The 26800-nt window shown below is 38.1% G+C and overlaps 1 long non-coding RNA gene across 1 annotated transcript; it reads right to left on the bottom strand.

Annotated features, from left to right (window-relative positions):
- Positions 1 to 208: 208 nt before the first annotated feature.
- LOC102486514 (uncharacterized) lies at positions 209 to 25776 on the bottom strand. Its single transcript, XR_333595.1, has 4 exons — positions 25738 to 25776; positions 20272 to 20337; positions 2745 to 2866; positions 209 to 979 (listed from the first exon to the last, which is right to left on the bottom strand). It is a non-coding gene; the product is annotated as an uncharacterized LOC102486514 (long non-coding RNA).
- Positions 25777 to 26800: the final 1024 nt, after the last annotated feature.

Below are 26800 nucleotides of genomic sequence, written 5' to 3'. Positions count from 1 at the left end.
CCTTGAAATTAATCCCATTTGACCTCCTTGAGATTAAAATAGCCTCCTGATATTCGATATGGTTTTATCTTCAGGGCATGGTATGAATTATTAGGGTGGCTATTAGAGTCACTTATTGGGATTCAGATCTCCCATTACACTATGGTTTATTTATATGATATGAATATTGATGAGAAGGATAGAAGTGGTATAATTAGTTTTTGTTCTGTTTAATAAAACACAAAGGGATTTATGTTGCAGGCATCATGTTGCAATTATTGTTAAACTCCACAGGACGTAATTAAAACCTCCTAAAATGTGTGCATGTACATATGCATGTACACAAATGTACACACATGTATGTAGAGACAGAGGAACGGCTTTTGAAAAATGAACTGGAAGGCTGTGTACCAATCTCAAAATAATGGCTGCCTCCAGGCACAAAAGTAGAAAAATGTCCCAGGGGCAGTGGGGGTGGGGGGAAAGAGTACAGTCGTCAAAAGGATCTTTCTCTTTAATCTGTTTGATTTTCTTTGAACTAATTAAAGTCCAACCTCATTATACGTAATCTCTTGAGGTGTAGGAATTGTGATAGTATGATATATTGACATACTCGTTTTTCATTCACAGCTCTGGCTTGTAACTATTTGGCCTTTTGTTCTTGGGAAGCTCCTCAAGGCAGGCCAGAGAGCTGGTCATAAAGAAATGAAGACTCTCATTCCAGAGGGGTCCTACTCCTTCCCTGGGAGGAAAGAATGCTGCACAGGAAGCCCAAGATCTGAGAAGATGGGATTTGCCACATTTCTCCGCTCAGTCTGTTATCATTTTTGTCCAACCGCATTTCCATATGATTATCTGTGCTTCAATCATGTCTGTACAATGAAGTGTCCATAAAAAGCCCCACACCACAGGGCTCGGCAAGTTTTCAACAGCTGAAAATGTGGAGGCTTGCAGGAGGTTGAAGAACTTATCCACATAGCCTCTGTATCTCTTCATCAAACTGTAAGATAGAGAGAGAGAGAAAAGGTGTGAGACATACTTTTAACAGGGTCTTGGTGTTATGGTCCTCCTGCCCCAGTTTCCCAAATAGCAAGGGTTACAAGCTTGTGCAATAGCACTGTGTGTTCAGGTTGACCCAGGAACCAAACGTGGGTCTCTCATGTGGCTTCTAGCCTGCCAAGCCATATGTGTGTCACAGCAGCTGGGCCTATTTGTACTCCTTATCGTTCTTTATAATGAACGAGTAAATGTGTTTCCCTGATTTCTGTGAGACACTGTAGCAAATTAATTGAGTCTGAAGTGGAGGTCATAGGAACCCCAACTTAATAGCCAGTCTATAGAAAGCTGTGGAGGCCTGGAATGAAATGGAGGCAGTCTTGTGAGAGTGAGTCTTCAGCCTGGGGTATGTGATGCCATCTCCATGTAGATAGCATCAGAATGTAATTAGGTTAAGATATTCAGCTGGTGGCCACTACTGAAGGACTCCTTGCTTGGTGTTTGGGAAACACCCCTCATCTGAGGTCACTGAAATTTTCTGTGTTGATTGGTCAGTGAGAATATAGGAGAAACTGAGTTTATACCCCCCACACATACTCAGATAAATAAGATTGAAATACAATAGAAAATAGAAAAAAATAATAGTGTTAATGAGACCAAAGTTATTTCTTTGAAAATACCAAGAAAATTAAAAAAAAATATTTTACTAAATTAGCAAAGAAATTAAGAGAGATGATGCAAATAACTAAAATGAGAATGAAAGTAGGGGCATTACCAACAATAGAGAAATTTTAAAAATCAGAAAAAAACAATATGAACAATTGTATGCCAACAAATTGTATAACCTGTTATAGATGAAATGGACAAATTCCTACAAATACACAAGTGTCCCAGACTAAAGAAAAAATAGAACATTTTAACAGAACTATTAATATAACAACCAAAGAATAAGTCAGTAATCGTAAACCTTCCAATATAGAAAAGTTCAGGAACAGATGTCTTTACTAGTGAATCAACCAACTCAGATCTATTTTTAGTGATTGAAAAATATGTGAATGGGTAAATAAAAGGTAGTACATTCATATGATGAAATATTATTCACCCATCAAAAGGAATACAATTTTGGTATATGTTACCTTCAAAATGGGTCGACCTTGAAACCATTATGCTGAATGAAATAAGTCAGATGCAGAAGGACAAATAATTGCATGATTCTATTTTTACAAAGTACCTAGACGAGTCAAATTTATAGACAGTAGATTACCTGGGAGTGGGGGAGAATAGCCAAGTAATTCTGAAAAATATAGCCTCATAAAAAGGCTAAACTATAGGGATGAGAAACCTCAGTAGATGCCAGGAGTAGAGGGTGGAGGGAACAGCTGACTACGAAAAGTGCCTCAAGGGAATTTTTAGGGTGACAGAATTTTTCTGTTTGGTACCCAAGTTGTGGATACATAACTCTACATTTGTCAAAATCCAAAGTATATGCCACAAAAAAAAAAAAAAAAAAAAAGAGAGAGAGAAAATGAGAAAATAAAGTAATCATCTCACTAATGTATGAGACTACCTCCCTAAAGGGAAATGGGAAATAAGGACCCAGTTTAATGGTATTTTGACTGGATACTGCTAAGGCTAGAGACAAGAAAAACTATACATAAACACCCTGGCTGACCAGTTTGCCTCTCACAAGATATGGGTTAGTAATTCTAAAGTTACATGGATAGTGAATGAATAAATAAACTGTAGATGATGGAAGGCAGATTTCTCACCGTTAGAAGAAGTTACAGTTAGTTCTGCTACAACAGGCCCCGTGTCCTTAAAATCATCATGCTGGCGTTTTGGCTCTGAGTAGCACCATGGCGGTCGGCAAGAAGAAGCTCCTGACGAAAGGCTGCAAAAAGGGAGCCAAGAAGAAAGTGGTTGATCCATTTTCTAAAAAAGGTTGGTATGATGTGAAAGCACCTGCAATGTGCAACAGAAGAAATATTGGGAGAACACCAGTCACCAGGACTCGAGGAATCAGGATTGCATGGGCCGTGTGTTTGAAGTGAGCCTTGCAGATCAGCAGCATGACGAAGTCACTTTTAGGACATTCAAGCTAATTACTGAGGACGTTCAGGGTAAAAACTGCCTGACTAACTTCCATGGCATGGATCTCACCCGTGACAAAATGTGTTCCATGGTCAAAAAATGACAGTCCATAACTGAAGCTCATGTCGGTGTCAAGACTAAGGATGGTTATTTGCTTCGTCTCTTCTGTGTTGGGTTTACTAACAAACGCAGCAATCACACCGAAGACCTCTTATGCCCAGCACCAGCAGGTCTGCCAAATCCGGAAGATGATGGAAATCATGACCCGGGAGGTGCAGACGAATGACTTGAAACAAGTGGTCAATAACTGATTCCAGACAGCATCGGAAAAGACACAGAAAAGGCCTGCCAGCCCATCTACCCTCTCCACGGTGTCTTCGTCAGAAAAGTCACAACGCTGAAGAAGCCCAGGTTTGAACTGGGAAAACTCATGGAGCTTCATGGTGAAGGTAGTAGCTCTGGAAAAGCGACTGGGGGTGAGACGGGCGCCAAAGTTGAACGAGCTGATGGATATGAACCACCAGTCCAAGAATCTGTTTAAAGTTCAGACTTTTAATAGTGACAAATAAAAAGTCCTATTTGTGAAAAAAAAAATCATGCTGTGCAAAATTGCATAATAAAAAGCATAGGTCTCTTGGGAAAATAAAGTTGGGAGCACAGCACTCAAAAATGTTTTCAGTGATACATTTAAAACATTGTTTTTAAAGATAGAAACCTAATTTTAAAAAGCATAATCTTTTTTTCTTTTACATTTTGACCATAGGGTACATGTGCTCACCAGAAAGAGACAGAGAGAGGAAAAGTGAGAAATCACCCCTTGCCTGGGGAGGATGGCCATGCTTAATCCCTTCTTCTCCACTCTCCTCTTGGGATTCTGGGCAGGCACCAGCTTGCACGTGTACCCGACATGTCTCCCAGGCCACCACGTCCAGGACTCAAACCAAAGATTATCCCTATGGAATCCACCATGCCATCTACTGGCCCCAGCATCATAATTTTACATTCGTTAAATGATTAAGAAACACATAGTGCTATAATAATCTAATATGTTAGCTTTCAAAACACTTCAAATTTGCCTGTGAACACGGGCATCATGAAGGCTGCAGATTTTGAGTCACCGTGAAGCGTTGGAGGGGTGTGACTCCTTGCTCCTGGTTTGGTGTTGAACTCAAACATCATAATTCTTTCATAGCCTTATATCCTTCCCCCCCCCCGACTTCGATTTATAGGTTTTTCAATAAAAGCATTTATAACAAATACTGGTTTCATCAAAATTAGAATTTCAACAGAATATATACCCTGGTTCAATGAACTTTTATGTCGCCGTTGGAAATTCCTTTGCTACTTTCTAAGGCTATACTGAGCTTCCCTGACTAGACCGTCTTTGCAGACAGGTGAAGGCTTTGGAAATTGTAGTCATGTTTGAAACCACTAACCTAACCACTATCAGCACTAAAAGGAACTACTTCTGCCCTCTATAGCAATTTTGTTTAAGGTCTTCACATACAAGGCTTTCTGTCTGATTGTGAAAAAAAGATGTTCTTTGGTCTTCAATTTATCCACTCAGCAGTCTTTCGTTTCTTCTCATTCTTTAGGCCTTGGACTTATTGGCTTCAATACTTGAACTTATACTATCATAAATGCTTCTTTTCTTTTCATAGCATTGTCTCTGATTGTCCTCACTGTGGATTCTTTTATGCCTGTTGCTTGAGAGACATCACTTTTTTTGTTTCTTGTCAAAACACCTTATCAGTTCAATACTTTATTATTTATTTCAAGCTTGTCCTCCATCCCTAAAGCTTTCTTTTTGCATTCATTGCTTGGTGTTTTTCAACTGGGACACTTTGACATGTTCGGGATGTTATAAAAGTGACATAGTTCACTTCTTCACAAAATGCAAGAGAATAGCAAAGTATACTCTTGTTGAAATATATGTGATGAGCTAAGGTAGCTGTAGACGTTTGAGGTGTGTGTGTGTGTGTGTGTGTGTGTGCGTGTGCGCATGTGCACTCATACACGTTTCATGTATTCCATATAGCTTGATTCCTCATAGTACAATTTTCTCTGTTCATCCAGTATTCTTCAGGGATGAAAATACTACACAAAGGAAAATGTGAAATTTGCATCATGTTCAAATTATTTCTAAATATAGCAATTACATTAGAACAAATTCTGGTTTCCAAAGTGAGCACTGTATCACAATGAACTATGCCGATAAGGAAGAAAAGAAGATGAGCGTGAATCTTCTGGGGCTAGAATAGAGTCAGAAAAATCAGAAGTGATGGGCCAGCCCCATAGCACAGAGGTTAAGTGCTGTGCATAGGAAGCTGGATCCCACATGGCCACCACCATTGAGTCTTAGCCCTGGCAGTGCGAAAACATGCTGGGCGTGTGCACATGTGTGCCCCAAATCCTACCGAATGGAGAAATGGAGAAAAAAGATTGTGGCATGATCATGCCTCACTGAGGGGTTCTCTCTTTCTCTCTCTCTCTCTCTATTTCGTTTTCTGGCCAGCACACATGTCCTCTGTCAAAAAAGAGAGAAAAAAAAAGTATCACTAGGAACTCACATTTATTTTAATATATGTACAAATATATGATAAATACATAAAGGTATGTGTGTATACATGGGTTAATGTGCATCATTTATTCTTAGCTTTGCTCATTGAAAAGGCCTAGAAACAGAGATATCTCAGTAGTCTTGAACATGGTCAACACCCAGGAATTGATTTCTAAGTATCCTTCTTTAAGAAAGGGAATCAGGGCTCCTCGGAGAAATGGCTGATTCTAATGCAGGGACAGGAAGAATACAAGATGAAGCTGGCGTATCTTAGAGAGCTGGAAAAAGAAAAGAAAAGAGGGCACATCTGAAGGACTCTGGACCCAACCTGAAAGAGTCTCAGTGGCCACAGTTGGAACAATGTGCAACGAAACAAATGATTTTTGATCCTAACCCAGAGATTACATAAACATCCGTGAGGCCTTTCTGATATAAACAGATAACATAAATTAACAATGGAGAAGAAAAAGTAAATACATGAATGAGGGAGAAGAAAAAAAGAAAAGCTTTCTTTTAAAATTCCAGCTAATATATGTAAATATTATTTCCCACCCATGAGGTAGAGTTTAAATCTCCTTCCCTGGAGTGTAGGCTGGACTCACATGATTGCTTCCAAAGAAAGGAGATGGGGAAGTAAAAACTAGTGCCATGACAGTGGGGAAACTTAGTAGAAAGCACTTCACCCCAATGATCGAGGCTTAGTGACAAGCCATGTTGACATCTTGTACCCACTGACATGATACAAGGACAAAGGCATTTACCTCTGTGGAATTTTTTTCAGGGAAAAATATAACCACAGCCTAACAATGAGAAAAAGCATGAGACAAACACAGAGTGAGGGACTTTCTGCCACACACCTATTCTACTCTTCTGAACTGCTGAACGCATAGAAACGTGGGAAGACTAAGAAACTGCCACAGACCAGAGGGAATTAAGGAGACATGACGACTACAAGTGACATACAAGTGATGGGGTCCTAGAATAGATTACAAAGCAGTAGTAGAAAGACTGGTAAAATCTCAATAAAGTATATAGTTAAGAGTACTGCACCGATGCTAATTTCTTTATTTTGACAAGTGTACTTAAATACTGACTGGGCTGCTGAAGATGATACAGGAATTCTAGGTATACTCTATACTACCTTTGCAATATTTTGTAAATTGAAAATTATTCTAGAATAAGAGTTTAAAAATAGACATCCATCATATTAAACATAAAATTCAATAAACTAAATTTAAATACCTACATACTCATCTCAAATATTTAGCATCAATTTATGATTTTAAAAACATTCTGCAAGGAGGAGGAAAGAAGGAATATTCCTAACCTTCAGTTAGAGTGTGTGTGGGGGGTGAATTTCCTCAATCTATTAAAGGATATCAATAAAAAATTTAAAAAAACAACTCTATCTAGGGCCAGCCAAGTGACATATTGGTTAGGGCAGCTGGCTCCCACATGACTGACTGCACAGTTCAAGTCTCAGACCCAGAGACTTGAAAAACATGTTGGGTGCGTATGCATGCTTACCCAAAATCCTGGGAGGAGAATGGAGAAGGGACTTGACCTGGTCATCTCCCCTCCCCGGTGGGGGGCTGCTTTCACTTTCTCCTTGTTTATCCCTTTCTGTCTCTTTCCAACAAACTCAAGTACCCAATAGTAAACTAAGAAAAGAAGAAAAAGAAATGCAAACAAAAACCTGTATCTAAAAACACATTTAATGGTGAAAGGCAAAATGTTTCGCCCTTAAGACTGAGTATCTGCTCTCCTCACTTTTATCAGACATTTTACTAGACATCCTAGCCAGTGCACTAGGAAGAAAAATAAATAAAATGCATGCAAACTAAAGAGAAAATTAAATAGTTTTCATTCACTGATAGCATGATAATATATGTGAAAAAATTGAAGAAATTTTCTAGAAAGTTGCTAAATTAACAAGGACACCTACTGAAGTTACAAGATACAGAGCAATATAAAAAACGTCAATTGTATGTCTATATAATGGCAGCTAACAACTAGAAACTAAAACTTTAAATTCTATTTTCAATAATATTTTTTAAAAAGAAAATAATTTATAACAACAACAACAAAAAGAAATAGCTTTATCAAAAATTTGGGGGGGTTGGGACCAGCAGTTAGCATAATGGCTATGTCGCTGGACTCCCACATAGTCTACCGTGGTTCAAGTCCCAGACCTGGTGGCTTATAACTCACGCCGGGCGTGTGTGTGTGCGTGCCCAAGATCCCGAGAGGAGAATGGAGGAGAAGGGATTGCGGCGTGGCCATCCCCCCTGGGGGGTGATTTCTCGCTTTCTGTCTCTCTGTCTCTGTCTGTCTGGCGAGCACACACACCCTAAAAAAGCAAAAACCTCTCCCCCCCAAAAAATCCTGGGGGGCTGGCAGATGGCATGGTGATTAAGGTGCCAGATTCCCACATGGCTGACTTTGGTTTGAGTCAGGGACCTGGCAGCTTGCTTTCTCAATTTCCCTCTCTCTCCTTTTCTCTGTCTGTCTCTCTCTGGTGAATGTATGTGTCCTATAGCAAATTTTCAAAAAATAATAATAATTTTTTTTTTTTAATTTTGTATAAGGGGACCAGTGGATGACATGGTGGCTAAGGTGCTGGACACTCACACATGGCTGACCACGGTTCAAGTCCTGGACCTGGTAGCTTGCTTTCTCACTTTCTTTCTCTCTCTCTGTGGTCAAATTAAAATAAATCAATAAATAAACAAAAATAAAGAAATCAATCTTTTTAAAAAAAAATTTGTTTAAGATCTACATAATGGAAGTGAAGCATAGATTGCTGAGAAGTTAAAGATATAAAGAGACATAACATGCTCATGGATTGGAAGACTTAATATGATTAAAATGCCAAATTCATCCAAAGACTTAATGTGATTCTAACACAAAATTCCAGTAGGCTTTTTTGTCATTGCTTTGTAGAAAATCAAAAATTATTCTAAACTTTATGGTAAGAGAAAGGACCTAGAATAACCAAAGAAACCTTGAAACAAGAAAATGAACTTAGCTCACATATAGTAAAGGAATCCAATATTTAAACTGCAGTAATCAAAACAGTGGGAAACAGGCATAAGGATAGATATACAGAGCAATCCAATGAAACAGTCTAAAAACATACCCTCACTTAGAAGAGTACAGTGGTATTATTCTCCGCAAAGGTACTAAAATAATTGGATTGGTATATTGCAGCAAATAGATATCCATAAAGAAAAGAATGGGGGCTGGATGTTGGCATGATAGTAAAATGTTATGCTCTGTGAGGCTGATCCACATGTGACGGTCCAGGTCATATGTCCAGAGACCTCCCGGAGTACATGGACACATGTGTGCCCATGATCTGGAGATGGATGAGGCTGATTGTGGCATTAAAACCTGATTGGAGGGACCAGCAGATGGCATGATGGTTCTATTGCTGGACTCTCATATAGTTGACTGCAGTTTGAGTCCCAGACCTGGTGGCTTAAAACTCACATCAGGTGCATGTGTATGCATGCCCAAGATCCCAAGAGGAGAATGGAGGAGAAGGGATTGCAGCATGGCCATCCCCCCTGGAGGGGGATTTCTCACTTTCTGTCTCTCTCTGTCTCCGGCGAGTACACATACACTGTAGCAAAAATCTCTCTGAAAATTAAATTAAATTAAAAGACTCTACTAGGGGTGCTGTTCCTCTTTCTAAGGAGAAATCAGTTTAAAGCGAAAAGAATGAACTTCAACTCCTACCTCCACTATTAAAAAAAAACAAACACAATTCAAGAACAATTATAGATCCTAAATGTAAAGGCAAAAACTATACATCTTCCAGAAGAAAACATAGAACAGCACCTTTTCAGCTTGGTGGAAGGCAAAGATATCTTAAGATACAAAAGTAATAAAACAAAAGAATAAATATGATAAATTAGACCTCATAAAAATGTAAAACTTTTGCTTATCAAAAGGCATCATTAGTAAAATACACTATCCACAGATTGAGAAAATATTTTCCAGATATCTAAAAATGGAACCAGTGTCTATGATATATAAAGAGCTTTTACTCAATAATCATACAACAGTGGGAGCAGCGGATGGCATAATGATTACGTTGCTGGACTCCCACATGGCTGACTGCAGTTCGAGTCCTGGACCAGGAGGTTTGAAACTCACTCTAGGCACGTGTGCATGCATGCCTGCCCAAAATCCTCAGAAGAGACCGGAGAAGGGATTGTGGTGGGTCATCCCCCCGAGGGGTGATTTCTCACTTTCTATCTCTCTGTCTCTTCAGTGAGTGCACACACCCTACACCAAAAATCTCTCTTAAAAAAAATAATAATAGGGGCCAGCGGGTGGCATAGTGGTTAAAGGGTGCTGGACTCCCACATGGCTGACTATGGTTCAAGTCCTGGACCGAGCAGCTTGCTTTCTCACTTTCCTCCTCTCTCTCACTCACTCACTCTCTCTCTCTCTCTGGTCAAATTAAAATAAATAAATAAATAAATAAAGTTAAATAAAACAATAATAAAAAAATAATACAACAGCAATGAAAAGATAAACAACTTATAGCAAGCAGGTTTGTGTAATGGTTAAGGTGCTGGACTCCCGTATGTTTGACTGTAATTCAAGTCCCGGACCTGCTGACTTGAAACTAACACCAGGCGTGTGTGCATGTCAGCCCAAAATCCCAAGAGAAGACTGGAGGAGAAGGGATTGAAGCATGACCATCCTCCCCTTGGAGGGGAGGTGATTTCCCACTTTCTGCTGCTCTGTCCCTCAGTCTCTCTGGCAAGCACATGTGCTCTATAGCAAATGCTCACAAAAGGAGATATATAAATGGTCAATATATATGTTGGGATGATAAGCATCATCAGTCATCAAGGAAATACAAATTAAAATCACAATGACGTATCACAACATACAAGCAAAATAGATGAATTTAATACACTGATAAGGCCAAATGGGGACAAAGGTATGGAAAAAATCAGAACCCTGATACATTTTTCATGTAAATGTTAAATGGTACATACATGTGGAAAATGTGCATGCCATGAAATTCACTCATTGTAAGTGTACAATTAGTTTTAGCACATTCATAGAATTGGGCAGCTATCACAACAATCTAATTTTAGTTTCAGTTTGTTGTCAAATTTTACCATCTACCTACTTTATGACAGAACAGCTTCACTTCTGAGCATTTACCACAGAAAAATGAAAACATTTCATTTACACAAGAACTTATAGACAAATATTCACTGTAATTTTATTTTATTTTTATTTTTATTTTTTTTATTTTTATTTTTTGGAGAGGTTTTTCACTATAGGGCGCGTGCGCTCGCCAGACAGACAGAGAGAGAGACATAGAGACAGAAAGTGAGAAATCACCCCCCAGGGGGGATGGTCACGCCGCAATCCCTTCTCCTCCATTCTCCTCTCGGGATCTTGGGCACGCACGCACACACGCCCGGCGTGAGATTTAAGCCACCGGGTCCGAGACGCGAACCGCGGTCGACTACGTGGGAGTCCAGCGACATAGCCATTACGCTAACTGCTGGTTCCCTGTAATTTTATTTATAATAATCAGAAATTTTAAAAGCATGTGTTAACAAATAAATGAATAAAAAGATTATACAGTATCTGCATTTTTTAACTTTTAGGTCTCAATTAGGCCAGAGTATAGGGTCCTACACTAACCTATCGATAGGTGTTGCTGTAAAGGTATTTTGAAGGTATCTTGTGGATAACATCTACAATCAGTTGACTTTCAGTAAAGGAGACTACCCTCCTTAATGCGGGTAGGAGCTCACACAGCTTGCTGAAATCCTTACGAGCAAAAACTGAGATTTACATGAGAAGAATTTTATCTCACAAGACTACTTGAGTTCCAACCAGCTAGCCTGACTGCCAGACTTTAGGTGAAGTCTGTAATATCAACCTCCACTTGAATTTACAATCTGATATACTATCCAATGAAATCCTAATCAAAAATAAAGGGGACAGATTACTGACACATATAACACTTTGAAAGGATTTCAAAAGTATAATGCTGTATACTTTTACGCAAAAGATGTATAAGAGAGGCCTTACACAAAAGAGTAGAATTTGCATTATTTCATGCTATGAAGTTCAACTACAGGCAAATTGATCTATGATGAAAACATTGCAGAACAGTGGTGCCTTTCAGGAGCTGGGTCAAGGATAGACTAAGAAAAGGCAAAGGGTGTGAGGCAACTTTCTGGAGTGGTTCACGAGCAACACCTTAACAGAGGTTTAGGTTGCACAGATGTGTCCACTCGTCAAAACTTATCAAAGTACTTAAGATCTGTGCATTTCATTACATGTAAATCTTCCCTTAAAGAAGAGCAAAGGAGACCAGATGGTGGTGCAGCAATAAAACATAATGCTCTGTAAGGCAATCCCATGTGGGAAGGTTCTGGTTCAAGCCCAGAGACCTCCTAGAGTAGCCAGCACACACTTGCCCATGATCTGGCATTGGCAAAGGCTGGAAGTAGATTGCACATCGAGATCCTTTTGGGGTCTTCTCTCTCACTTATGAAAGAAGTAAATTTTAAAACAAACAAACAAAAAGAGAGAAACAAAGGCCCACCAGCAGATCTTGACCGTAGATGACCTATGCATACTGAAGTGTTTTGGTTTGGAATATACTGAAGTCTTCAACTTGCTTTAAATGCATCCAGGAAAATAGATCGTTTGATGGATAAATGCAGGGATAAATGAATGCATATGTAAAACAGGAGGCATAGAAAAATGTGAGTTTTTAAGCCTAACCACTGCAAGAGATCACTGCTCAATACTGGAGCCATATTCCAATGATCCCTGTGAGAATGGATTGAAAAAAGACACATTGGTTTGAGCTCATGTTTACTTTAATATAAATACAGACGGTTCCACTGACATAGTTATAGATGTGTGTACATGCACAGGTCAGTATAAACAAATGTTGAGTCATCAGAAAAGTCATGGTCATGATGTATTTTTGTGTTTTTTCTATGCACAAATGCATCATGACTGTTCTATGACCCAATATGTTCTGAGTCTATTGTTTGAGAGAGCCTAGAAGCTACTTTACCTCTGCAGTTGTTCTCCCAAAACCCCACTTCATAACCTCCTGTCTAATTATGAGGAGATCATCAGACAAATTCCAGTTAAGGGACAATCTACAAAACACCTGGTCAATAAAATTGTCAGAGTCATCCAGAAAAAGGAAAGTCTGAAAACTGTCATAATCTAAGAGCAGCCGTGACAGTTAAATGTCATGCAATACACTAGATAAAGTCCTGGAACAGAAAAGAGCTATTAGGTTAAAAACTAAAGAATTATGAATACAATACAGCTTTCCCTTCACAGCATGTGTTTGTATCAGTTCAGTAGTTGTAACAAATGTTCCATACTAATGTAAGATGTGAATAGGGGAAACTGACTGTGGGGTATATGAGAAGTCTTATGAATTTTAAACTGCTCTTAAACTCTTAAAAATTAAGTTTATTTTTAAAGTATTTAATACACTTAGAACACTAAGACTATGAGTAAGAAACTGTATTTTTTTAAAATAGATTACATACTCTTCAGGGCAAGGGCTGCCCAATGCTGCTTTATACTGCTCAGTTTCCTCTTCCTTGCTTTCTGGTGTTTACCATGGTCTGAAGGGTTTACTTCATCTGAAAACTACCTGTGACTGTGCTTTAAATGTTTTGTTATTTCTTTTTTCTATATGAAGGTCATAAGCCCCTTGAGGACAAGGACTGTTTTTCTAGGTGATTTCTTTCATGCTTTTCAGTATTCAGTGTAGCATTATACCTAAGTGTGTCATCATGGATATATTTTCTCAGCTTCAGTATTGTATTGAAGAACTAGGGGAAAGTCACCAGAAATTTGTTAATTTATGTGACTCAAGTTCAGCAGTACCCATTTTTACTAAAATAAATCTTCAGTATTGGAGAAAAACTAGAAGAGTTGGGAGCAGCAGGTGGCGTGGTGGTTAAGGTGCTGGATACTCCCACATGGCCGACCAGGGTTCAAGTCCTGAATCTGGTGGCTTGCTTTCTCACTTCCTCTCTCTCTCATTCTCATCCTCTGTCTCTCTATGCTCAAAATAAAAAATAAATGAATGAATAAATAAAATAAATAATTATTAAAAAAAGAAAGAAAAAAGTAATGAAAATTTAAAAAAAAACTAGAAGAGTAAATAAATGACACTTTTGAAGAATCAATATGTAACAACAGCAAGTCCAGTACTTTATTTTTGGAACTGTTTTCAATTCTTCAACATGTGTTTTCTGTATTCCAATTGTTTTGGTGGCAAACATTGCTTCAAATGATAGCATACATAGGCATGGGATTCAAGAGAGAAAAAGAGGCTTGCTGATTTAAAATTTTCACAGTTTGGCCAGCAGATGGCATGGTGCTTAAGGCGTTGGACTCCCACATGGCTGACCACAGTTCAAGTCCCAGACCTGGTGGCTTGTTTTCTCACTTTTCCATTCTCTCTCTCTCTCTGGTCTAATTTAAAAGAATAATAATAATAAATAAATAAAATGAAATTAAATAATTTTTAAAAAGTCTCTCACAATTGATCTTGAAAAAGTCAGGTTAGTTCACTCCATTTACGTGAACACTTAACTTCCCAAAGAACTTGTGATTTTTGTCACTTTCTAGAGAGACACTAGAGTGGCTCTGGCTGTCACAAAAATGTGTCACTAGCCCATCACATGAGCAGACATTTCTAATCAACAGGATTATTGTACAGACTGTACAGATGGATCACTACTTTAGTCTTTTCCAAGATTCATAAACATCAAGTTATTTCTTCTTTAGAATAAGCAATATGACAAATCATCCAATCTCCACATTCCCTTTCCTTATAGAAGCAACAAATTATAATACTGGGTGGGGGGAAGCCCTAAAATATCATTTGGCCCAATATTCTGATTTTACAGAAGAGGAAAATAAGATCCATAGAGATTAAATAACACTTTGCAACTTAAAAACAGAACCCAAACTAGTCCCCCAGTTTCCGGTCCTGTGCTATCTGGTGAACCTGAGATCTGAATGTACACTAAAGGGGGAAATGGAAGACATGAAGAAACAAGAAGTGAATCAGGATGGAGGGAAGGGAAATAAAATTACAGTTCAAGTTTTTGCAGCGTATTTTTGCCATTTTCCTTTGATATTTACAAGCCATTTCTCTCCATAAATAGTAGCACATTAGCTACAAAACCAGAGCCCTTTGTTTGTGAAGCTCACTTCTAAAGTAGCGACTCCAACGTGTGTGTCTTGGAAAGTATCCAGTCTAGTAAAAAAACATACCCATATAGAACTTCCATGGGGATGGATTCCTGTTATGTCCTTGATCTACAGCCCTATGGAACTCTTCTTTTGTATTCCATTCATCAATATGACATTAATAAACACAAACATTTCACTGTATGGAGTCTAAAACACTCCCAATAATAAGAACAGAAAGTATTTTTAAATGAAGGACTTCATAAGCCTATTCCTGTTTTTCCACATATTCTTTTTTTTTAAGAGGTTTTTGCTATAGGGCACATGCGCTCTCCAGAAAGACAGAGAGAGACAGAGAGATAGAAAGCAAGAAATCACCCCCTGGGGGGATGGCCACACCACAATCCCTTCTCCTCCATTCTCCTCTCGGGATGTTGGGCATGCACGCTCACGCGCCCAGCGTGAGTTCTAAGCCACCGGGTCCGGGACTCAAACCATGGGCGACTACATGGGAGTCCAGCGACATAGCCATTACGCCAACTGCTGGTCCCCCGCATATTATTTTCTGATATGTATTATATTATTTTCAAGTAAATTCCCATCTCCTAAAATGGACCCTTATTGTTTAATGAGTTTGGAGTTTCAGTTCAGGAAGATGGAAAGTTCTGGAGATCAATGGTTATTGTCATTGTGCTGTAATGTGAATATACTTAAAAACACTAACCCATATGTTGAAACATCATTCACTGGCCCAGCTGCTGTGGTGCTGTGGAAGCTCAGCGCTTTCACTGGAGGCCCCGTGAAAGACTAGGGTTTGGTTCTCAGGTCAAAATGTACATACCAGGCACAAGTACATGCCAATGGTCCTAGCTGGCTGGAAAAACTAGGGGAAGGGAGAGCAGCAGTTGGCATAATGGCTATGTCGCTGAACTCCCATGTGGTTGACCATGGTTCGAGTCCCGGACCCAGTGGTTTAAACTCACGCCCAGCGCATTCGCATACGTGCCCAAGATCCTGAGAGGAGAATGGTGGATGCAGTGAGGCATCCCCTGGGGGGTGATTTCTCGCTTTCTATCTCAGTGTTTCTCTGTCTTTCTGGTGAGCGCACACGCCCTACCGCAAGAAACTTCTCCAAAAAGGAAAAAAAAAAAAAAGCTGGGGGAAGGATGATGGCATGAGACCTTGTTGAGGGTACTTCTCCCTCTCTTCCCCCGTCATTAAATAAATAAATAAACAAACTTTTAAAAAATGGTTAAAATGGGAAACTGTGTTGTTAGATGTCACTATGATTTAAAAAAAAAATTAGTGGGTTATGACTTGATAAAAAAAGGAAGGAGTTTTTTTTTTTTTTTTTTTTGGGGGGGGGGGGCTTTTTTCTCTTAGGGGGAGTGCAAGAGACAGAGAGACAGAAAGTGAGAAATCACTCCCCACGGGGGAAGGCCGTGCCACAATCCCTTCTCCTCCAGTCTCCCCTTGGGAATTTGGGGGTGCACACACATGCACTCAGTGTGTTTTAAGTTGCTGGGACTCGAACCACAATCAACTATGTGGGATTCCAGCAATGTAACCATTATGCCAAATGCTGGTCCCTGCTTAATGACTTTTCATCACTTATTCTTGATCCTGTGTTGAGAAAGTTGTTTAACTCTTGTTTATACATATGGAGAAGAATGTGAAACGAAGGGGAAATCTGAATGTTTAAATGTTTTAAAAATTAAATGATTTTCCAAAGCACTGCTTAGATCTAGAATTATTTCATTAGTCTATTATTCACATGCCAGGTTAAAATAGATTTATAAAATTATTTTTTAATTATGAAAGCAATACTTGCTCTTTAAAATTTAAGTATAGTAAGAAAGTAAGACTTTCCCTGTCTCCTAACCTCCTCTTTCTACTCAAGGGCAACTCTTCTACCAGAATAGTTATATGTCACATATGAGTATCTATGTTTTATAGACATTCTTTTAAAATTGTTAATTCATGTTTCTATACATGTATTTGTATAAATATGTTTCTGTTATACTCTAATACAATCTACTTTTTCTTTTTTATTTAGAATTATTTTATTTAACTTTATTTATTTATTTGCTTATTTATTTATTTTAATTTAAACACAGAGGGACAGAGTGAGAGAAAGAAAGAGAAAGTGAGAAAGCAAGGTGCCAAGTCCAGGACTTGAACTGTGGTCAGCCACGTGGGAGTCCAGCACCCTCGACCACCACGCTACCTGCTGGCCCCCAATCTGCTTTTTCAATTAATGATCTATCCTGATGATCTTTCGATAGTACTACACTGATTTGCCTTATTTTTTAAAGTGACATGGTGTTCAACTACATGTAAAAATTGATATACTTATCTACTCGCACAAAAATCTTACAGATATTGGAGGAAAAGGACCTGACACTGAGTAATCTATGCCATAAATTACTTTGATTGCAATGATATAACTTGAGTTTGAATATGATATTCTCTGTCAGATTACTTTCTCGAAGGGGCAATAGAGTTGGCTCTGTGGAACAGAAGAAATGCGCTGCTCAAGGGAGGCTGTATCCCACATGGCGACCATGGTTGGAGTTCCCAGACCAGTCAACTGGTAACCTGCTGGGCACGCACATCAGTGCTCAAGATCTGAGGGGCTGGAGGACTAGAGGAAGGGGCCGTCAGTTTGATCAGACCCTGTGAAGGGTGCTCATCTCTCTGTTTCTCAGACACATTTTTTGTGCTTGGACTCTTTCATGAATAAAGGGGGGAAACTACAACAAATATATGATATAGAACATCTATTATTGGTATCTGTATTGAGTATTTTCTAGATCAATTTGAAGTCATAAAAGTAATTTAATGCAGTCTATAAGTACCCAAAACACAGGCCCCAAAGCTTTATAGCTTATAATATTTTTCCAACTTAGTAGAAATGTCAGAATTGAAAAATATGTACATCTAGAAACCTCCTTGAAGAGCTGGGGTCATGGTACCAAAACAGCCACACAGAAATAAAAACTATGGTCAAAATATTTTATAGTAATACTTGACAATGAAAAACAATGAGATTGCATTGTTACTTCATAACTTCTTAATGAAAGTCCCAATTTTGCCATATCAAAGTGCTAAGAAAGGATGTTTCTAAGCAACTAAAGTAATTTAAAAATTCTGCTATTATTATTATTATTTTTTAGATAGAGATTTTTGCTATAGGGTACATGTGCTCACCAGAGAGACAGAGACAGACAGACAGAAAGCAAGTTGAGAATCACACCACAATCCCTTCTCCTCCATTCTCCTCTTGGGGTCTTAGGCATACACGAATACACGTCCAGCGTAAGTTTGAAGCCACCGGGTCTGGGACTCAAACTGCAGTCAACTATGTTTGATTCCAGTGATGTAACCCTTGTACCATCTGCTGGTCCCAAACGATTATTTTTTTAAAGGTTAACACACGTATGTATATATACACGTATATGTATATGTATACTTATACAGAGTGAGTGTTTAGATCATCATCCAGCAATAAAGCTTTTAATTAAGATTAGCAGGAAAACTGACAACTTTCAAAACTTATTAAATGGAGAAGGGATTGCAGCATGACCATGCCCCATGAGGAGAGCTTGCTTTATCACTTTCTGTCTCACTCGCTCTCTTGTGAGCACATGCATCTTCTGACAAACTTTTAAAAAGTGGTGTAGCCATTTTGGAGAATAGGTTGGCAGCAACTCAAAAGTTAAACATAGAGTTGCCGTGTGACCCAGAAATCCCACGGCTACATGTATATTCACAAGAACTAAAAACATACATTCACCCCCCCCCAAATTTGTATTTGAATGCTTACAGTAGTAGTATTCAAAGTAATCAAAAAGAAAAAGCAACCTAACTGTTCATCCGTTGGTAAATGGACAAACAAAATTGTATATATACATGTCATGGAATGGTGTTTGGTCAGGAATGAAGTGCTCATACATACTACAACATGGAGAACTGAAAATACCACCCCAAGAGAAAGAAGTCACATATTTATGATTCTATTTACACTAAATGTCCAGATTAGAAAAATCCATAGAGACAGAAATTAGATGATTAGTTTCCAGGAGCTGGATGAAAGAGGGGTGAAGAATGGCTGCTACTGGCTCTGGGGTTTCTTTCGAGGATGATGGAAATATTCTGAAATTTGTGATGACATTTGCGCAACTTTGTGAATATGTTAGGAACCACTTCGTTGTACAAATTCCTTTGAAAAAGAGAATTTGTGGTATGTAAGTTACGTCAAAAATCATTTTTAAAAGAGTAATCCGTGTCATTGAACGTCAAGAAGTTATTTAGTGCTTATCATGTACCAGGCTCGGTTAGACTTGAGTGATAAGAGGAATGAATACAATACGGCCTTCACACTCCACCAAGTCTGTCTGTTCACGAGAGCAAACATATGAAAAGATCATTGCGATACAGTTTGCCGTGTCTGTGTGATGTTAGTGTTCAGATTCAGGAAGATAAAGAAGACATTCATTGAGGAATGAAATTTCAGGCCTCTTGAAGAATGAATAGTTGTTTGCAGAGGGTACGCAGGGAAAGGAAACTCCGGATGCTGGAAAAGCATCTGCAAATATACAGAGGCAACAACCACCAGCTATTAAAAGGCGGCTCTGCCTAGCCACTGTGGCGTAGCAGTAGCACGCGTGCCCTGCAAGGCTGGAAGCCACGTGGCCAAGTGCAGATTGGAGTCAGGGTCAGACCCGTGAGTGCCCAAAATCCTAAGGAGCTGAGGGATGAAGGGAGGGAATTGAGGTGTGTCAAGAACCTGTCAAATTTGCTTTCTCTCTCAATCTTTCTTTCTCTCTCTCTCTCTCTCTGCCTTGAGTGTGTACAATGTCCTCTATCGTAAGACTAAACTTTAAAAAAATAACAAATCAGCTCAATTATGTAGTCTTAACCAACTCTCTGAAACCAAACTGAGTTCCTTCCGTGACTTAGATGTGATCAGAATCATCGTGAAGAGACTGCTGACGCTCAGGTGGCTGTGAGTGAAGACATGGCCTGTAACTATAAAAAGGCGTGGTCCAGTGAGAGAAGGGGAGCCACACAATCACCACATGCGTAAACAAATCCTAATAGTAAACACCATAAATAAGAGCGTGGCAGTAACTCTCGGAGGATGTAATTAACATTATGAATAAGACTAAGTGGGTCTGTGTGCTGAGGTAATGTAAATATCCCCATCAACTCAATCAGACCCAATAATGGCTCCAGCATAACTTATCTGGGTAAATAAAAGCTCTCATTGTTTCCCTATTCTGAAAACTAACTAATCAACATTTATTCATAAAGAGAACATAACTATGATTAAATACAAATCCCAGATAGGAAAGATTCATTTTACAACTTTCCTGGCTGATTAGACACATAGGCACAATCTTGTGACCTACCCCCTTCTCTGAGGCCGACTTCATCAATCTGGAAAATGAAGGCAGACCACTGATTGGAGGGCAAACCTGAAAAGGATTAAACACTTAGCATGGCATTCTGAAATACTGTAATTACAGTGCAATTAGCCATACTGCATATTAAACGTGCAACTCTGAAATGTGTTCAGACTCCCCAATTATAACTAGTTATTCTTCAAAGAATTTTGCCGCCCACATTGAATTTCTCTAGTGCTTCTTTGTTATAATTCAGGTGTGACAGTCACTAATATATCTAAAAGGACAGTTAATAAAAAGTAGACATTCTTTACTGTAAACCTAACACATGCATGCCAGGTAATACCCAGCCATTACCGCTAATCATCATGTTTCAGACAGGCAGATCTATTATGCAATTGGACTTTGCCCTCTTTAAAATGTATTTAATGGTCAGCTACGGAGAGACAGTGAGATGAGACAAGGGTAAAGCCCTAGGTGGGAGTCTAGACACCTCTTGGTTTTTCCCAAGTAGGTAAATCATTTAGCCTCTCTTAATCTCAATCTCTCATCTGTCAATTGGGGTTGATATCTGTTCACGATTTTAATGATAATCTAAAGTTTTAACTGACAGACAAACTCTAGAAAAGTTGGTCATTCTACTTATATCTAAGGTGTTACTCAATTATGGGCTCAGATTGTATTCTAAGAGTGATCAATAGAGGGGCTGGCAGGTGGTGTGGTAGTTATAGGCGCTGGACTCCCACATGACTGACCACGGTTCGAGTCCCGGACCTGGTGACTTGCTTTCTCTCTCTCTCTGTGTCTCTCTATCCCTCTCTGGTCAGATTAAAATAAATAAATTGGATAAAATTAAATAAAATAATTATTTTAAAAAAGAGTGATCAATGGAAAGGGATATTTGAAGTTAAACAGAGACGTTTGAAGTTACAATTTAGGCAAGGATGATTTTTTAAATATCTAAAATTTCTAATCAGAAAACAAAGTAAATCATTAAAAAAAAAAAAAGCTTTGAAATGAAAAGCATTGATATGGCCTGTACAGTGCAGACTACTTGAAGATTATCCTAGGTTCAAGGCTACAGAGAGTTTTGAAAACATACTAGGAAATCACAGAACATGTTGGGGAAAACATTCTAAAATCTCCTGGCATTTTAACCTAACTTTGTGAAAATGACAATAGAGTTTCTACAATAGGCAGCTAGTGGTCATCTTTGGAATGATTTGCTTAATTATTTTTCTTCTCTGCCAGATAGAGCCATAAGAAGAGAAATATGGGGGTCTTCCAAAAGATCATTGAAAATGCAAATAATGAAAAAACTATGTATGGATTTCAAAAATTTCTTTCCACTAAAATATAACTATACTTTAATCACATTTCACCACAAAGTCTGCAGTACCATGATATGTCTCCCTTTTTGCCTTTTTTTTTTTTTTTTAAGAGATTTCTGCTATATGGGGTGAGCACTCGCCAGAGAAAAGAAAGAGAAAAATCACTCTCCAGTGGGATGGTCACACCACAATCCTTTCTCCTCCATTTTCCTCTCAGGATTTTGGGCACACATGCATACATGCCCGGCTTGAATTTTACGCCACCAGATCTGGAACTCGAACTGTGGTCGACTACATGGGAGTCCATTGATGTAACCATTACACCTTCTGGTGGTCCCTGTTTTGTTGTTTTAAAGTTGTAATGCTGGAGAAAGATAAGAGAAAAAGGGAAAATAAGAAAGCACCATGCAGGAAAGATGGCTATATAACATTCCTTCTCCTCCACTCTCCTCTCAGAATTTTGGGCACACATACACATGGATTTCAAGGCTCTGGGTCCAGGACAAACTGCGTAATCAGCTACGTGGGATCAAGTCACATTAACTCCCACACTACTGGCCGGCCCCGTATGTCTATCATCTTTCTATTCCTAACTATCACAATACCTGGTGTAGGAGCTCAGTAAATGTTAGAGAAGGGAATGAATTAACAAATGAACAAGAAAGGGAATGAACAGATGCCCAGTTCTATTAGCCAGAACAATCTATGTTCTAGGAACTATCATTTTAGAGAGGATTGGGTAAAAGAGAGTGGTCACAGTTAAAGAAACTAGGGGCCATTAGCATAGGTACTGAAGAGTTTATGATATAGTAGGTATCTTCATTTTTTTTTTTCCTGTATAGAATACAGCATATCAAAACATGTAGGACATGTTGAAGTAATACCAACAGGGAAAGTTAAACTGCTAAATGCTTACATTAGAAAATTGGAACATCTCACGTCAGTCATCTAAATAACCACCTCAAAAACTAGAGACAGAGAGAGCAAATTAAATCCAAAGTAAGCAAAAGGAAGAAAATAACTGAGAGAAGAAGTAGGGCCAGCAGGTGGTATGGTGGGTAAAGCAGTTGGATTCCCACATGGCTGACCATGGTTCAAGTTCTGGACCTGGAAGCTTGCTTTCTCGCACTCTCTCTTTCTGGTGAGCACATATGCCCTGTAGCTAAAATGATACATAAATAATTCTTTAAAGGAAAAAAAGAGAAGAAATTGAAACATGGAAACAATAGAGAATATCAATAAAACAAAAGTTGTGTAATTTAATTAAAAAGTTAATAAAATCCATAAACCTTTAGATAAAGAAGAAAAAGAGAAAATTAATGGTCAATATCAAGAATAATACAGAGGATACCACTATAGCCATTAAAAATATAATAAGGGGCTAGTAAGGGGTTAAATTTTATATCATAATAATATAACAAGGGGCAAAAAATAATCCCACAAGGATAATGGGGAATATTTTGAAAAAAAAAAAAAAAGGAAAAGAAAAACATAACAGCAAAATGTGTGAAAGCAGTGCTCAAAGGGAGATTTATTGTTGACAATGCCTTCATTAAAAAAAAGAAAGAAAGCTTTCAAATCAATCGCCATGCCTTAAGAAGTAGGAAAAAAGAAAAAGAGCAAACTAAACCCAAAGTTAGCACAAGAAAGGAAATACTAAAGAATAGGATGGGGATAAATGAAATAGACAATTAGAAAAAAAAGATACATATAATCGATAAAACCAAAAGTTACTTCTTTGAAAATGTCAATAAAACTAACACACTTTAGCTAGAAGGACCAGAGAAAAAGGAGAGAAAACTAAATTACTAACATCAGGAATAAACATGAACACTGTTATTGAATTTATAGAAATAAAATGGATTATGTGAATACAAAAAATAAAAATTCCTAGGAAAACATACCCTACCAGGACCAACAGATGACATAATGGTTACATCACTGGACTCCCACACAGTTGACCGTGGCTTGAGTCCCAGACCCAACAGTTTAAAGCTCACGCTGGGTGCGTGTATGTGTGTGCCCAGAATCCTGAGAGAAGATTGGAGAAGGAACTGCATGCAGCATGGCTGTCCCTCATGGGGGGAAGGAGTGATTTCTCGCTTTCTGTCTCTCTGTCTCTCCAGCAAGTGCATGTGCCCTATAGCAAAAACTCTCTTAATACAAAACATACATTACCAAAATGGACTCAAGAAGAAATAGGAAATCTGTGTAGACCTACCAAAGAGATCAAATCAGTAATAACAAATCATCCACAAATAAAAGCTGAGAATTAGATGAACTCCACCAAACACTTAAAAAGAATTAGCACTATCTTTCACAAACTCTTTTTAAAAATGGAAGAGGAAGGAATACATCTCGACTCATCCCATTAGGCCAGTACTACCTTGATATCAAGCCATATATCCTGAAATAGATATGAAGTCCCATGGGACCTTAAATAGTCAATACAATCTTTAAAATAAAAATGAAGTTGGAGAGCTCACTCAATTTCTTAACTTACTACAAAGCTATAATTATACATTTTTTTTAAAGTATAAAGTTGGCTTAAGGATAGACAAATCCAAAGAGTAGAAGAACTGGTGGGCTAGCAGATAGCATAGTGATTAAGGTGCTGGATATCACAGGACTGAGTCCATGGTTCAAGTCCTAGACCTGTAATCTTGAAAAACACTCTGGTTGCATGTGCATGCATGTCCAAAATCCCAAGAGGAGAAGGGAGGAGAGAGAAAGGATTGTAATGTGGCATCCCCCGGGGCGGGGGTGGGGTGGGCAGTGATTTCTCAATTTTCCTTTTTCTCTGTCTTTCTCTGGCCAGCACAAAAATATATTTTTAAATTTTTTTAAATAAAAAGAGTAGAAGGATTGAGAGCCCAGAAATAAAACTGTACCTCTACAGTCAACTGATTTTCAACAAGGGGTCTAAGACCATTTAAAAAGGAAAGAAAATTCTTGTCAACAAATGGTGTTGAGATAACTAGATATTCATATACAAAACAACAAAATTGGATTCTTATCTCATCCCTATCATATACAAAAATTAATTCAAAATGTATCAAATACCTAAATGTAAGAGCTAAATCTATAAAACTCATAAAAGAATAGTGAAAAAATTATTTAATGTTATTTATTATTTTAAAAATTTTGCTGAAATGCACATGTGATCACCAGAGAGAAACAGAGAAAGAGAAAGAGAGGGGGAACAACAAAAAAAAAGGATGCAAGTTGCCAGGTCTGGGACTTGAACTGTGGTTGACCATGTGAGAATCTAGCACTTTAACCACCACACCATCCACTGACCCCAATAAATTTATTTATTTATTTTTATTTTCTTCTTTTTAAAATTTTTTTTTATTTTTTGGTTTTAGTTCATTAATTTGCATTCATTCACTGAGCATTGTCACAGTACACAAAATGTGATTCCCTATCCAGAATATGCTACATAGTAGCTTAATCATACATGTTATCATCAATAATTTTCCATTTCTAGTTTCATATACATATATATGTATGTGTGTGTGTGTGTATATATATATATATATATTTCCCCCCCTATTTCTCACCTTCTGCCATTTCCCACCCTCCTCCCACACTATTCCAGTGTTCACAGTTGTTTTCCATTTCTTTTCCCCCCCACATTTTATTGACCCACAAAATTTCTTAAATAATCTAACTACTTTCAATAGCAAGCTCTGCTGATATATACATATCTATGAATACATGTCTGACTTTAGGCATGAAACTCTGAGTAGAATGAATATACTATAAGGTAGCACCTTGCTGATGCTATATAGCTTACTACAGTCACTAATTATGTATTTTTTACTATATTTTTTAATTTCAAGAAAAGATAATTTAGCTTTAATAAATCAAAGAAATGCCAAGGAAATATGCTTAAAACTGAAAGCCAGGTAACAGGTTGGGATTCTGTTCAGATAGTAGGTACATGAACCTATTGGCAGCTCAGGACAAGACAAAAATCCTTAAAAATGGAAAACAAAGCCTAGAAGAAAATCAGCAATGTTTTGGTCAAAAGTCATACAATTCTATTTCACCAGTTCAGTCTCATGTACTTAATCTATCTTCTGTTGTGGTTTGAGTTTCCTAATTAAATTCTGGGATATAATATTCAATTACAGACCTGTTTTCATGATTAAGTTGGCCAATTTCTTAATTTTTGAACTCTTATTTCTGTGTGAAAATTTTCCGGGTATAGCCTCCCTGCAGAACTTCTTGGAGATTTTGTCTGGTGTTAGTAAATTCTTTCAGATTTTGTTTATCTGAGAATGTTCTTGTCTTCTCTTCCCATTTGAAGGATAATCTTGCCAGGTATGGTATCCTTGGCTGCAATTGCTTTTCCCTTAGCACTTTGAATATATTTTCCCATTCTTTCCTTACTCGCATTGTTTCCCATGAGAGATCCACTCTCAGCCTGATGGGATATCCTTTGTAGGTAACAAGGTTTCTCTCTTGCCAATCTTAGTATCTTGCCTTAGTCTGTGGTTTTTTGCTCAATCTGGCTATAATGTGTCTTGAAGAAGATCTTCTTGGGTTGATCCTATTGGGGGTCCTTTGTATCTCTTAGGACTGTATCTTTGAATGTCTCTCTAGGTTTGGAAAGTTTTCTTTCAGGATTTCATGGAATAGATTGTCAATGCCCTTATGAGTCTTTTCCCCTTCTGGGATACCAATTAGCTGGATGTTTGGATGTTTGATGGTATCTAGTATTTCTCGTATAGTGTTCTCATTTTGGGGGAAAATTTTCTCAGTCTTCATGGTGGATTTTTCTAGGCCAGTGATTCTACCTTCTACATCTGAGATTCAATTTTCAGTATGATCTAGTCTGCTTTTAATACTTTCAAGGGAGGTTTTGACTTGTGTATTATAGTCTTCATCTCTAACAGGTCCACTTGATTCTTTTTTATAGTGTGTATTTCCTCTTTCAGATCTTTCAAGAATTTCCTCACCTCCTGAAGCTCATCAGCTCCTTTCCCTTGCCTCTTCGGCAGTTCATTGTCTCTCTTCTCTTTGATCTCTGTGAGCTTTGTCACCATGAAAATTCTAAATTCTTTATCTGACATTTCCATGAATTTCATCATAATGAGGATGTAGAGGAATTATTATTTTTCCTTGGAGGAGAGGTATTTTCTTTTTTTCTCGTATTTCTTGTGACCCTGCAGTGATTTCTAGTCATCTGATGGATG

Source organism: Tupaia chinensis, unplaced genomic scaffold, assembly GCF_000334495.1.
Source record: "Tupaia chinensis unplaced genomic scaffold, TupChi_1.0 Scaffold000069_1, whole genome shotgun sequence".
Lineage (NCBI taxonomy): Eukaryota > Metazoa > Chordata > Mammalia > Scandentia > Tupaiidae > Tupaia > Tupaia belangeri.
Note: the sequence above shows the minus strand (reverse complement) of the source record. Positions and strands in the feature narration are given on the sequence as shown.